Genomic DNA, 16,054 nt, shown 5'->3' with positions numbered 1-16,054 from the left:
TAAAGGCCTTGGACTTGGTCTATGAGAGATAACCTCCAACAAAGTAATTTCACTAGAGTGAGTAGAGAAGAGGACAAATGGCAGGGAGCTAAAATGAGAGTAAACACTGAATTGGTGTGCCCATGGTGAGCACACACTGCATATGCAAGTGTTTGACCAGAAAAGGAAGGGAAAAAAATATATGACTCCTTGTCTTCTTTTGTTCCATACTCATATAGGCTGATAATCCTGAAAACATTTTTATTTAATTTAAAAAAATACTAATGCCTTTATACATTTTGGCCCATTCAGGACTAAGGCCTGTAAGAATTTTACCAAATGAGCCATCAGGTGCCTATCCTGCACAAATGAGAATATAAAATATAGTTATCTCTAAATTGGGCTGGTTTGGCAGCCTGGAAATTAGCTACATGGTCTAGTTTCGAGGGTAGGCCCCTGCTCCAGGAGAAAAGGCACGAGATAGGAACCAGGACACCTGAGTCTCAGTACTAGATTTTCCATGAACTCATACTATGGCCTTTCCTATGTCATTCATCTCTCTGGGCCTCAGTTTCTCCCTTTTGAATCTGCTGTGGTTCTCTGATCCTACTTATTGGTACTGGGAAACAATTAGACCTTTCAATGAACATTTGCCTATTAGTTCAATGTGCAAAGCATTAAGCTAAGAGGCTAATTCTTCTAATGGAAAACTCTGATCCCTATTATCACATAAATCCCTCCTGGGAAAGGTAACAATCTGAGCTTTTATTGTCATTAACACTAATGTGGAAATGTTTCCTTGGTTATAATAATAATGGCACACATTTCTTAAGAGCTTACTGCATGCTAGAACTTAAGTTTAAAACTTTATATGATTTTCTTTTTTAATCATCACAAAAACGATAGCGGTGAAGGCTATTGTTATCCTCAGTTTACAGATGAGGGAAGTGAGTCTTAGAGAAGTCACCTACCTAAACTCATCACATAGTGGTATCACTGGGCAACTGCCAGACCAATGGCCTCAAAGCCTGTTGTATTAGTCAGGGTTCTCCAGAGAAGCAGAATCAATAGGATGTGTAGATAGACAGGTAGAGAGGAAGAGAGGTAGACAGATTGATAGGGATTTATTTTAAGGAACTGGCTTATGCAGTTAATGGAAGCTGGCAAGTCCAAATTCTGCAGGGTGGGCCAGTGGCCTGGAGACCCACAGAAAAGCTGTCGATGGTGCAGTGCAAGTCCGAAGACTGCTGCAGAACTCCCTCTTGCTTGGGGGAAGCCAATCTTTTGTTCTATTCAGGCCTTCGCCTGATTGGATGAGGTCCACCCGCATTAGGGAAAGCAATCTGCTTTACTCAAAATCCACTGATGTAAACATTAATCTCATCCAAAAACATCCCTGTAGAATGTATTCAATAATCTTTTTAAAAAGTATTAGTTTACTCTAAAAAATTTCCTTTTTTCTCATTTGGGTTAATAACAATCATCCACATAATTGTCAGAAGTTTGAGAGTTATCGCTGACTCTCTCTTCTCTCTCACACTGTACATCCAATTGCTTGCAAAAACCTACTGATTTTACTCCCTAACAGTTCTCCTATTTGTCACCTCACCTCCATCCTCACTACCACAGCTTTATTTAAGGCCTTGTCACTTGTTGCCTGGACTATTGCAATAACCTACTAACTCATCTTGCTGCCTACAGATGGATTGGGTCTCTCTGTCCATCTTTCAACCTGCTGTCAGAGGGGCCTCCCTAAAACACAAACCTGGCCATGTTGCTGCCCTGTTTTAAATCCTTCAATAGGCCTATCTCCCTGGTTTGGTAAACAGGTCCCTTACAAGCCTGTTCTCATTTATTTTCCAGTCTCATCTCCCGTCATCCACCCATAAACCCCCAGATTCCTTGCACCCTGCCTTGCAAAAACATTTGCACTCCCTTAAAATCACCATACTCTTTCTTGGTTCCACACTTTTGCAAATGCTGTCCCCCTCTGCTTCAAATGCCAGCCGCCTTTATCCCCAAATCAGTTCAAACATCATTTCATGAGAGTGTTTCCTGAGATTTCTGGGCAAAACAAAGTACTTTCATACATGCCCTCCCAGAGCCTCAATACAGAATTTGCCAACAACAGAAAGTAACTCCCGGTCTAGAATGTAAATCCCTAGAAGATAGTGTTGTGTTCTATTCATGCTGGTAACCTCAACACCTAACAACATAGTACCTGGATATATGAGACCAGGTACTTTATAAAAGTATTAGGAGACCTTAGCAGAAATATGACCTTCTACAGATCACATTTGTGGTCCCCTCACCCCTTAATGGATAAAAAAAAAAAGATCCTGCAATCTCATAATGTAATACAGAGCTTAAAAATCACTGAAGGTATCTAGAGGCAGCAAGTAGCCCCATTTTTCCTTGGAAAGGATTATATAATATTTTTTGCCTTGCAAGGGTTAAAAAAAAAAAAATGTTTCCCAACCTCCAAGGAGAGTTGGTATCCAAGAAAGGAATGATTGCCAGAACAATGAAAATCTACAGAGCTAGACTGGGCTGCACTTGCAAACACAAAGATCTTCAGATACAAAACAGGTTAGGGGGTAGAACCTTTTGAAGAGATAGGCTGAACTATAGTCTTCTTGCTGTATCCAACAGCTATGCACTTGAGTAATTGAACTGTCGGAGTAAACTGGGGAACTTTAGGTGTACTCTAGACCTTGTTAGTTATGGTAAACAACACATGAAACCACAAGCCACCTTCATTATAGAGGAGATAGCTTTATAGTTCTCTGCAAACACAAAACCATCGACAATGTGGGGACATGAAGTTGTAATAAGCCTTAGATTCTGTAAGTCATTAAAATAAAGCAATGACATAGTTGTGCCACACCTACAGAAAGGATGAGAAGGTAAACTGTTGAGGGAGATAGTGATTGTAGGCCCTAATCACCATGGCCCATTCTGAGGATATTAAGAAGTATTTTTGTCCCATCACTAACACTCACCCATCTTGGTCCCTGTTTAGGAATCGCTGCTACTGAAGGCTAGTGAAGGAAACACCATAGTTCCAATGACAGCGCCATTCAGACTATTGAATGTTTCAAAGTAAGAACAGAATAGCAAGTCTTTATTACCACCAACATGGAAAAGGTATGAGATAAAATGATGCATACCAAAAATGTTGGGAAATCAAAAACATAAATCCCATTGATGGACCAGGTCCTTCTTGATCATAAAATTGAAGTGAGGAAAAATAACAAAGGCATGTATGCCAGAGGAAGCAAATTGAACTTTATTTTTATAATTGAGAATTCCAATGCGATCTTATGTATTTATCAATGGAAATCTTGAACTCCATGGAGCACATATTGCTTGAAATGCTAATGTCTGCCTGCTTGGTCTCCATCTACATACATGTCCTCTTCCTTCAGTACCCAGCCCAATGCATCCCTCTAGAAGGCCCTCCCGTAACACTCCTGATTAGAACCAATCACCTCATCCTCTGCACTTACACAACTCGTGACCTGTATCTCCCTCTACAAATCTTTTTTTTCTCATCTTGTCTCTAAGTTCTTGGAATCTTACCTCATATCACATCCATCTCTGTGCCCCTCCTCGGTGCCTGTCACAGTGCCTTGCCTACAGCCAACATGCAATACGTCTCATCCAATGTGACCAGGGGACATCTCCTGTTGTAGCATACATAAAAGAAACCAGAGTTTCCTGTTCCACCTTCATTAATCAAGTCCTACCTCCAGCTTTTTGTTTACAAGCAAGGGAGAGAAAAGCTGAACTACAAGTTCATGCTGCTGAGATCAAGACCCAAAGCATATGGTGACCCACATGGAGGGCCCTATACCAAACACCAGGGAGAAAACCAAGGTTTCTCCAAGGAAGAATTAAATGGGGAAAAGAGGAGAAAACACCATCAATTAAGTACAGATACTATAGCCATCCCAAGCCAGGAATACCCCTGCTGGTGCTTCATTAACCACTCCAGGATGTTAAAGTAGGACTAGGAAGTTGGGGCACAGGGAGAAAAGGCACAGAAGGGCAGCAGAGAAGAAGCCAGCCATAGCCCAACCCCCTTTGCCACTGCAGGGTTCTAGCCTAAAGCAGGCCCAAGCTGTGGGATGGGAGAAACTTTCAGTTTGCTGGATTTCAAAGTTTTATTCCATTGGACTGGACATTTTAATAACTGAAATGAGACTTTTCATATATTTAAAAGTGACTAGAGAATTAAGAGCATGAGGCCAAGATACCCTCCAGAGGGGAGTGCTGGGAAAACTAGACCATCACATCTAAAGAATTAGTAGGAAGAAGAAAAATGAAGCTACTTAAAAAATAAAGTTACTTAAGATGAAGCAGTTGTAATTTTAAGATAAAGAAGTGGCACAATGTATTATATTCAATATGCCAGTTTTACTTACATGTTTTAAGTCAGATCTCAATAATAGGGCTTCCCCAGAGTGCTTTTCTCTCCTCAAGACTCATAGAGCACAAAAGCTTCCATACTACTTGACAGTCCCACAGATAATTCCATTTTGGGGGCGGGGGATTCCTTTTTTTAATGGAGAAACAAAAGTCATTGATTTAGAAACCATAGAAAGAACTAAAATACCTTTTTTGAAAACAGAGGATTGAGCCATGTTTATGACAGCCAAACAGAATGTTCTAGTTCTTTCCTTCTGACCTGAGCTCCTCTGATTTCTGTCCAATTAGTTGGTGTTCAGAACTGGCCCATAGCTGAGAAGCTCTATCAGGCAGCAATCTGGCTGTTGTATGATCTGTGCTATTTTCACAGATTGAACTCCATTAGTGGTGGTGGTGGGCAGTCCATATCTTGCCACAGACAACTGCTGAGTAGGGATACATGACTCCCATCAGTGAGCATGAAGACCCTGGGTTAATCCTTTGGTTCCCAATACGCTAGGGCCAAGAGACGCAGGACAAAATGCAGAACCTTTTCAAAGTAGAGGAGAACACCTCAACAGAAGCCTTTTCTTGTCCTTGAAACTGTTTTATTTGTTGTCGTTTAGATGGAGGCCAAACTTATGTTTGACAAATATTATGATTCATTGTTACTTTTAAGTCCTATTTTTCAGGAAAATTTTAGCTTCTTTAACTTAATTTAACATACATTGTTGATAGAGTTCTCCAATGCTCCAGGCACGGATGAATAAGACTAGGTTGCTGATTCCCCTGAGAAGGTCACAGTCTAGGTGGGAGGCAGAGATGTCAACAGATGGGCACCACACAGTGTGTGCCATGAACATCTGTGCAATTCACTTGCCTGGCAGCCTTTTCTCCTTGTTCTAGGAGAGGACCTCAATTTAGCTTTGAGGAATGACCCTTCCCTCTGGCTTTGACCTTGTGTTTCAAGTGGGGCTTACCCCACCTGCCTCTTCCCAGCTCCAGATGGGCATGTGACTCATGTGAAGTCCAAGGTGAATAGTGCCTTCCCTAGCCCACAGTGGTTGTTTGAGTGATGGACTATAACCCAACATGGTGGGGCCAAGCCTGGACCTCTGCTGGAACTGATGGGAGGGAACTAACATTGCCAGAGTGGGTTGAATGGTATACTCCCAGAAGACATGTCCATCTAGAACTCAGGATGTGGTCTTATTTGGAATAAGGATCCTTGCATATATAATTAAGGGAGGAAACTCAAGATGACATCATTCTGGATTAAAGCGAGTCCTATATCCAACAATGAGTGTTGTTATAAGAAACAGAAAAAAATACACAAACACAAAGAGAGAAAGGTGATGTGACAATGGAGAAAGAGATTACAGTTATGCAGCCGCAAGCCAAGGAATGCCAAGAATTGCTGGCAGCCACCAAAAGCTTGCAGAGAGGCATGGAGTGGATTATCCCTCAGAGCCTCCAGAAGGAGCCAACTCTGCCAACACCTTGATTTCCAACTTCTGGCTCCACAACTGTGGGAGAATAAACTTCTGTTGTTTTAAGCCATACAGTGTGTGGCAATTTGTTAAGGCAGCTCTGGGAAACTGGCAGTATGTAAGCCCACAGCTGCTGGTGGCCTTCTTCCCACCACGTGGAAGAAACCTGAGGATAAAGCCAACACGCAAGAAAGCAGAGCTCAGAACTGGAACTCCTTCCTGTTGACTTCATTTTAAAATGCAGAGCTGAGCCTACCTGAAGTCAGATTTATTCCTAGACTTTCTAAGTTTCTGAACCCCAAAATCCCTCATTGGTTTGAGTCCAGACCAAGACAGTGAAATAAATGCTCTCTTTACTAAAGGTGTGTACAAAGTGTTGCAATCTCAGAAAAGAGCTCAATTAACACTACTTAAGGGAATCCAGGAAGGCTTCACTAAATATCATTAATGCTGGGTCTTAAAGAAAAAAATAGCTTTAGGCAGACACCAAGGATGCAGCATTTCCAGAAAATGGAAGAAAATCCACACAGGCACATTAGAAAACGTTCAGGTCATAAGGTGTGGCATGGAAGACAGCGAGTGAGGGGAGAAGGAAGGAAAGGTAAGAAATTAGGCTGTTTGGAGAACATTGTCTCTTTGTTCTCCCTGCAGCTTGGCAAGGCAAAGATGAGAAACATGACTGCAGAAACCAAAGTCTGCGACCTCAAAAGAGAAATAGCAAGTGGTAGTAAAAAGAACACGATTTTCCCTGGGTTTTCAACGCGTTATCTAAGGAGAGTCTTGGATTTGGAGACAATAAGACAGGATGGGGGTGGTGAGCAAGAGAGGCTCCACTTCCCATTGAAGCTTTATTGAGACTTTGGTAAGCAAATATTCACATTTAATAGATACGATGCATGTTGGAATTTGTAAATCAAAAGTTATCAGGTCAAATCATAATTTTGCATACTTTAAATGAAAGATGGACTAAAACCTAATTTTTAGAGACCAAAGTGTCAAATCACCCATTTCTATGACCCTTGACTATGTGGACCCAGGAGTGTTTCCAGAATCACCACTGTATTACAGGAGCACAAAAATGTTCAGAAAACTGCATAATGATTAATGAGTTTTAAAATTAATCAGTAATACGAGTAAAAGAGCAACAAGAAATATGAGTTAAGAGGAAAATGTTTGAAACTATTAACAAGAACACTCTAAACTTCAGGTCCTCCTAGCACTCGAAAAACAGCTATAAAGATCTCTAAATGGATTTTGTTTAAAAAAAAAAAAAAGATAATAGCAACCTGGGGGACACTTAAGCTTTTTGTTCTTTTTCATTTAAGTATTAGTTGAAGTGAAATTTTGCCAAGAAATAATTCACTTGACTTCCCCCCACCCCCGCCCCCCCCCAGAAATATCTTTTTAGGAGAGCCACACAGTCATTTGGGACACACCCATCCCAATCTAAGTGCTCCAGGACACACCTGGCTGCTGGCCAACACGTCTTAAAGGACTTTTGTTTCAGAGGCTTAGATGCCCATAGCCGTAAGTCACCTTACTCCCCCAGGCCTGGAACTTCAATTGTACTTATACCTAAGCCAACTCACACATCTACCTGTCTTTACCCCCACCCTAGTCCAAGCCAACCTCAGGCCTTGCCTGCAATGAATTTCTAACTCATCTTCGGCTTCCGTCTTGCCCTGCAATCCAGTTTCTACACATGATCCCCTTAAAATCTCAATCATACCATGCCACCCTCCAAATCAAATGCCTTCAAAGGTTTTCCATTGCTTGAAAATAAAATCCACACATTCTGCCATGGTCTAAAAAACCAGTCAATCATGCCTTTGACTGATGTTTATCTCATGAGCTGCTACCCTTTTCCTTGCTGGGTTCTAGCCACACCAGCTTCCCAGATATCGCACAAATAAACTGTAAACATGCATTATTTCTTTCTTAATTAGACACGATTTATAATTATTAGCTTGAATTTATAATTATTAGTTTGTTTACTGGTTTTCTTTTAAAATCAGTCTCCTCACTAGAATCTATGCCCCTTGAGGCCAGAGACCACATATGTGAATTCTCAACACCTAGCACAATCCTTGGAACCTCATATTGGCTCCAATCATTTGTCAAATGAATCAGGAATAAAGAAGCTCCTCATGGCTCTAAATACCAGAAGCCATATACCTTTAGGACATCTTACAGTCATGAATCATACCACATACTTATATACCTGAACACTCAAAGGCAGTTGAAAGGGGAGTAATACATTCAACACATTTACCTACTTTCTGATGTTGCATCCACCTATTTGTCAGACCTCACAGAGCTCTAAACCTTAATTCAACTTTTAATTCAACTTATAGGTCATGTCTGGTTCTGGTTCTCAAAAGCAAGTTCACCAATCTGGGCATCAAACATGCTGTCATCTACTTAAGATACTGCTTCTGTTTCCCAACTTAAACCTGGCCTTGAACTCTGGTTTCCTAGTTCTCCTTCCTTCCCATGAAACTTCCTGTTGTAGAGCCATCCTGCTGCCCAGACCCCAAGTCTCCCAAATGCCAGAAGGTAGGATGTGATGCTGCATCCTGACCCTAGGCAGGGTGCACCCCCTTCCATGAGGACTGCTAGCCTGTCCACCTACCTACATCTTCCAAACTACCTCCTTCTGATATCCTGTCCCCAGGATGCACTCACCTGCTTTGTGCTCATTTATCTACTCACTCAACAAGCATTGTTAGAACCTCTTCTAGACCCACAGTACTATACAAGGATAAATAAGGTATGCTCTCTACCTCTGAAGGAAGACAAAGAAGTAATTAAAATACAAAGTGGTAAGATATCTATTTGTAAAGTACCTAGAAACTGACCAAGTGTTCATAGTGACCCCTTCTACTTTGTCTTGACAAAACTTAGGTCAGGCTTCTCTCCTTCCTACATGCCTCAGAACTCTGTCTGCCCCCAAATCTGAGCAAGCACTGAAAAATGGAACATGTCCCCTTATTAGTTTCCCCCGGGAATTGGCTGACCACAAGAGGACACTTTCCTATCAGACCTCACTAGTCATTTCCCCTTTGCTTGCCCAAACTTCCCTTTTAAAAATCTCCATCAAGCTTTTGCTTATTCCTCTCTACCCTGTAAAGAAAAGACTTTTTCCCCTTTGATTTTTTCATGTTTGCAGATTTCTGAGATAGGGGCATTCTCTATTACAATAGTCTGTCTTCTGAATAAAGTCTCTCCTTATCCATGTCTGGATTCGTTTTTATTTGACAGCACATAGAGAAGAGAACCCTAACTTAGCTGGGAGGAGGAGTAGGAGATCAAAGAAGACTTCTGGGAAAGAATCTGAGAACAGAAGAATAAGGAAACATTAACCAGACCAATGTAGGGGAAGGCAGGAATTCCAGGTGTGCCACACGGCAGGAAGTTCACGTTACTCACCTGGGAACATAATTTCTTGATCTATGCTCTGTATGCCTGAATGGCACTCACCCCACTGGCACCTGGTGTTGCTCCCAAACACCTGCCCTGGGGAGTGGGCCTGTCTCCTTCCTTGGTCCAGGTATATCCTTTTGCATACCCACACAAACACACACATGTGTACTTTTCCTCCAAACATATGTCCCTTCCCTCTCAGCATGCCATGGAAGCCTCCAGAACACTGAGGGGATCTAGTTATTGATGTGGCAGATGCAGGGCCCCTCTCCGCATTTTCATGGACTCTCAATCTCAGGCATCTCACACTGTTTTTGGCTCGGGCTGAGTTCCCATAGCCTAGAGATAGGAGACTAAAAGGACATGAGAAATGTAAAGACTGTAAGCTTAACTAGAAATCCCACAAGGGCAGGAACCAGGTCTGACTGGTCCAACACCATATCCATAACCTCCTAGGAACAGAGCCCACACACACAGTAGGTACTCAAGTATTTGTTGAATAAACTGTCACATCAGCTCACATGAATAATTCCACCGAATGCAGGATTCCTTCTGGCAATAGCATCATGCATAATTTTGAAGGGGAACACACTGGTTGTCCTTCACGAAATCAAACACAAAAGGCTGGCAATGTACTCAGTGCATCCCACTTTCCCTTAATAGTCCATTATGTGCATGCCAGCCGTGATACATGATGCAAATGTGGCCCCAGAGTCACATGGCCCTGAGTACCACGGCCTTGGAGGTGTATCTGAGCTGCTACAAGAGGCTTTTTTCCCTCTCTCTCTCATTGCTACAGTGCCAGAAGATATGTTTAAATCATTACTTAAAATTCCTTTCCCGACCAAACCTCTTCCCAGAGCTGTTAACAAGAAACAAAATGTGCTGACTTGAGTTTCACTTTCTCTCCTTTCCCCTGCCTTCCCCTTGTGGGGTCCCCAGTGAGTCATGGAATGGCTCTGGTCAGGTAACACTGAAAGAAGCCAAGAAAGAAGCCCAGTATCTGTCAAACATGCAGATGTTAGAGAACAAAGACTGTGCAGCATGGTTTTGCCAAGGGACACGACCCCAGAAATAATTGGCACCTATTTCAACAAACTATTCATTTCATAGCCTTCTGATTGTACTATTCTTGAGCCATTTATTTTCAAGGAAACCATAATTAGTACTCAGTTGATAAGTAATAAACTGGGAAAACACACTCCTAATTCTCAGGCCAACCTTTTCAGGCCTACAAAAATGACATAAATGGATTCTGATGCTTCTTCATTTCTGCAGGAGGGTATTTTTATATTATGTTCTCCTATGGACACAGTGAAGTACAAATTGCACCTTAAAGCTCCCATCTAGTGCTACAGTTTCCAAACAGAATGGCTTTAATGAGGAAATTACTTTGGAAAAGGAAATAAAAGAATGTGATTTCTTTAGCACTAGGTAAAGGAGGAGAAGTGCACACTTGTCATGACTCGGGCATTCAGTTTTGAGGCATGCAGAGACCAGCTGCAAGGACAAGGGGAAACAAGGTTGCTTAACCTGGTTATAAAAGCTGATGCCTCAGGAGAAACTGAGTAGCCCAATGCCCAGAATCCAAAGAACCAGGACTAATGTGGGTTCGATTCAGAAAGAACTCCATAAATCCATCAGCCATCGTTGGCGTTATGGATTGAACTGTACCAGAAAAACTCATATGATGACTCCTAGTAATTCAGAATGTTACTTTATTTTCATTGCAGATGTATTTAATTAAGGGTTGTTACAAATGTGATTAAGATGAGATCATACTCATATGAGGTCATCTAATATGAAGTCATATTAGATTAGGGTGGGCCCCTAATCCTATACGACTGGTGTCCTTATAGAAAAGGGGAATTTGGAGGGATTACTTAGTGCCGGGCCTTCCACGTTTGGTTTTTTCTTCTCCTGAACAGGAGGCCTCTGCCTCAACCATGTGACGCCAGACCATCGGTCAGGCCAAGAAGCATCCAAGCTTGATCCCCCTCTTCGTATTTATTGGGACAGGAGGTACTGGAGCAGCACTGTATGTCTTGCACCTTGCATTGTTCAATCCAGATGTCAGTTGGGTTAGGAAGAATAACCCAGAACCCTGGAACAAACTGGTTCCCAATGACCAATGCAAGTTCTACTCAGTGAATGTAGATTACAGCAAACTGAAGAAAGAAGGTTCAGACTTCTAAATAAAATGTTTCACTACAAAGCTGCTTAGAATGAAGGTCTTCCAGAAGCCATCCACACAATTTTCCACTTATCCAGGAAATATTTCCCCTCTAAATGAACGAAATCATGTTGGTATATTGTGTTGGGGTTTACACTGAATAATAAATATCTGAAACTTGGGGAAAAAAAAAGAAGAAAGGGGAAATTTGGACACACACACACACACTCACACACAGAGTGAACACCCTGTGAAGATGAAAACAAAGATCAGAATGATAGGTCTACATGCCAAGGAACACCAAAGATTGCTAGCAAACCACCAGAAGCCAGGGGAGAGGGATAGAGCAAATACTCCTTTACAATGCACAAAAGGAACCAATCCTGCAGATACCTTGATCCAGGACTTGAGCCTAGACTGATGTTGTTTAAGCCACCCAGTTTGCTGTACTTTGTTATGGTAGCCCTAGAAAAGTAATATAGTTGGTGATGAGAGTTAGGTAGCAGGAAAAAATAACTCAAAACAGGGACTGCCTACTAAAATGACAGATCCTGTCCCTTCCCAAGAATTTGCCTGGGAATCTCTGAAAAAGAACCTCACACCATCATCTGAGGCTAAGCTCTCTTATTCTAGGGATAGGACACTAAAAGGATGTGGGAGATGTAAAGGCAACAAGCCAGAGAGGGTCAGGACCCCAGGACATATCAGGGGCCCACTCCACAGGCAGGGCTGTGCTTAGCAACTTTATGTAGAGTCAGATTACAGCCACTGTGCGAGAATATAGGCAGGCCTGGACACCCCCACCCAATAAGGTGAGAGAGCTGACAAGGAATCAGCAGTGTGTCATGGCCCAAACCTCAGAGTTCAGAGTCGGGGGCAGAGCCCCATTCCCACAGATCCAGAGTGTGAGTCAAGGATGGGATAATACAGTAAGTTTGCAGTGACCTAGAGAGGGGATCAGGGCTCACCCTGGGACCACAAGGCACAGGGTCTATCATGGTCAAAACATTTCAAACCCTGGAAATTTGTGGGCTGAGGTTGAGGAAAACTGTTGGCCCTGGCTCAGACTCAGGAACTAAACAAAGATGAAAACACTGCCAAAGGCATAAGCGATGCTGGGAAGGAGTGATCAGGGAGAAGAGCTAATGTGAGAGGGCAAGTCATACACTTGTCCATCAGTGGATACACCGGAGTAATCGTCAATAGATCAAGAAATAAAAATGGTCAAAAAGCTATATACATTTTACAGCTATTAAACATTTCACAAATAAGCACAACATTCATTACAAAGTTGGTATATTCCACACTCAATTCTTTGTGCTGCCTCTTATTCAGGGAACTATGTTTCTGTTGGAGTTATCTAAATATCACTTCCCATCACATGGTGTACTGTCTTTCAGCTTAAGTTTCACAGACTGCCACCCTCCACTGTGTTATGCCAGGTCTTTTTGTTACATGAACTGCCGGAGGCCCTTTTTGGGGCAATGTGTTCTTGGGCAATGCCCAGAAATGATACCTCTGTTAAGGCAACAATCACATCCATTTGTAATGGTTTGCTTGCATCTCTGAGTCCTCTGATACACAGTGCCCAGCTAGGAAGCAGAAGCCATGATTCGTCTCTATATCCTAAGCCTAGCACAAGCATGTCCTGATACAGGGTGTGTGCACAATAAATGCTAGCTGAATAGATTAATATTTAGGTTGAAAAAGGAAGAGAAAGAGAACAGTGTTCCAAGGATGACTGATATTTAAGTAACTCATGCATTCAACTATGTGCCAACACTATTCTAGGTAACAAATCAGTCAGGCTTAAAAATAGAAATAATAGGATTGGTCACTGCTAGGAGGTACGAAGCAAGATTCAGGAATAAGGAGCACTGGTGGCCTTTAATTGAGCACTTGTTTGGACCTCACTCTGCCTTCTTATTTGCTCATCAAGCAAACTGGATACAGGTTCAGGGCAATAAGACCCCTCCTTGGTTACCCACTGGTGAGAATGAACTCCTAACACAATACAGGCTAGCAATGATTGAGCATTTACCATGTGCCACACATTGTTATGTATGATCTCATTCACATCTTGCACAGTTGTTAAATCCATTACACAGATGAAGAAATTGGGGCACAACAAGATTAAGTTACCCAAGGCCTCAGAGCTAGGATATGACAATTCTGGAACTCAAACCCAGCTCAAGAGAAGCATTTAATTACTCCCTAGCATTGTCTGACCTGAGAGCTTAGAGGTGGTCTCCACCTACAAACTATAGGCTTTGGTATTTGCCAGTAAGAAAAAACTGAATTCTAAGTGGCTCAACAATATGGAAACCCCTGAAGTTTCCCACTTCGATTACACATTAGGAAAGAAAATGTATAAACCGTTGTTGGAAACATCTCTCCCTTTCAGATCCCAGAGCCTGAGCAAGCCTGACGTCTAGGCTCCCAATACCAACACAACCATGAATCTGGTGACAATGGTCATTTAACAGACATTCATAAAGCATCTGTTATGTGCCAGGCACTCTGCTGGATATTGGCATGGGGGTGGGTATGCGGTGGTGGTGGTGGGGGTCTATCCCCCGAGAAAAACACAATCTGGGAGAAGATGGATACAGAGAGGTCAGGATTACAGTCAGAGTGCCAAGTGGTTCCAAGGAACCTATAGGAGCACATCTATGAAGACAAGGCAAGATATTCCAGACTTGTCCTGAAATCTCAACTCTTCTAAGTGGCAACTAAACAACCAGACCCAAGCAAAGACAACTGTCAGGTGACACAATATTACTTATTGTGTCACCTGACAAGAATAAGACTTAGGGTAGAAGACTTACCATAGTGGTTATGGAGACTAATAAGGAGAACAAAGAGGGGAAGGTGTCAGGAGCTTCACAAAATCCTCCTTTCTGATCTCCATGATCTCTTAGGAAGAACATAAATAAGTTTGAAGGTAATTAATGAATCAAGTCAAGCCCTCTCTGGCTATTTATCCTACACACCAGGCAGTACATCTACTACCCTCATAATATGTAGATTTGCCACACACTGGGGGAAAAATCCATCTTATCCCCATTCCTTTCACTAGTAGTACCTGATATCAAATAGCATGTTAGAGTTTATGAATAACATTCATCAGCTTTATATCATTTAATGACCACTGAGGAGAGGGCTCCCATTTTTCAGACAAGAAAATTAATCCTCAAAGTCTCATAACTGAAGAAGAGAGATTTAAACAACTTCTTGACTCTAACGTGGGTTCCACTGCATCAAACTGCCATTGTTTACGGAACACTTAACTACAGCATTAAGAATCATAGGTCTGAAAGCACTAATTGAATGTTGTTTGCTATTTCACATTAACAGCAGCTGCTGCTACTTAGCAGTTCCTAAGCCCTAAATATTAAGAAAGGTCAAGGTGAAAAACAGCTTTGAAATGATGCTCTATTTGATCAGGTTCTGCAGTAATTGTTAAAATCATATACACTTTCTTTGGATCCCTATAAAGCTTCTGCAGGATCACTGCACCTGCAGTTCCAATTTGCAATTTCCTCAGCCCTCCTTTGAAGTTATTCTTGCCAATTACCTGGTGTTAATATTAATTAAATGTCATTTGCAACTTAAAATTTGGCGTTATCAATGGAACTCAGCTGTAGGAATATAAAGTAAAATTTTCAATTGAATTTAAATGTTTCCTTTCATTCATAGTATTTTACAACATTAATACTTTTGTCAAATTGATTTTTGCCTGCTGGAAGTCATTTTTCCAAAGCAATGAACATCTGAGGGGAAAAGCTGTGCTTTATGTATTCCTTTCTTTCTGTCATTGAAAATACTTTGTTTTAATCTTGAAGTGAATCCATTTCAGCTAATAGAAACTTGGTTCTTGTTTATAATCCAAGAGGGAAAAAATGCTTTCTTTTAAAATGGTACTGACATAGTTTAAAAATATGATCAGTGGACACTTTTCAATTATATACTAGGAATGAAATCTCCCTGACTTTATTGCTTGACCCCCGCCAAAAAATAAATCACTATTGGCAAGTGTCAGTCATTATATACACAAAAAAGAATTAATTAAATTGGTTTATTGCATTAACATTTCAAACAGATTGTGCCAGTCCAACGACCTCTGCAATCCCTTCCAATTCTGCGATTTTAAGATTCCAAACACATGTCAGACGATAGTTGGAAGCTTCCAGCATTTGCAAGTTAGAAAAAAAAAGTCACATATGCTAGAAGATTTGACAGAATCAGGTCTATTCTGGCCCCTGTAATGTGTGCAATGATGACTCGCAGGCCTGTCATCTTCAATAAGCCATTCATAAACATGATGACTGATTAAAGGAGGTGTGTTGCCATACTGTACAAATCCACAGTGAAAAGATATAATGCTTTCACAAATTCCTTTTATCTTCAAAGATAAAGCTTTAGCTTTCTTGCCTCTTATAATGATAGTGGTAGCATTAACATTTATTATCCTGTCTTCTTTTTAAAAATAATATAATAAGGTAAGACAAGTGAAAGCCTGTCTAAAGACTCAAGGAAGTCATTTGTTTGAGTCACAAGCTGCAAGCCCCAGAGTTTA

General features: G+C 41.4%; 1 protein-coding gene and 1 pseudogene across 1 annotated transcript in view; one reads left to right on the top strand and one right to left on the bottom strand.

Moving 5' to 3' along the window:
• Positions 1-16,054, bottom strand: part of GRM8 (glutamate metabotropic receptor 8) — a 651,221-nt gene that overhangs the window by 489,326 nt on the left and 145,841 nt on the right. The window lies entirely within an intron of this gene.
• Positions 11,249-11,646, top strand: LOC102741435 (cytochrome c oxidase subunit FA4 pseudogene; annotated as a pseudogene).

This window comes from Leptonychotes weddellii, chromosome 12 (assembly GCF_054177405.1).
Source record: "Leptonychotes weddellii isolate Sample4059 chromosome 12, ASM5417740v2, whole genome shotgun sequence".
Taxonomy (NCBI): domain Eukaryota; kingdom Metazoa; phylum Chordata; class Mammalia; order Carnivora; family Phocidae; genus Leptonychotes; species Leptonychotes weddellii.
This window is presented reverse-complemented; position numbering and strand designations above follow the sequence as displayed.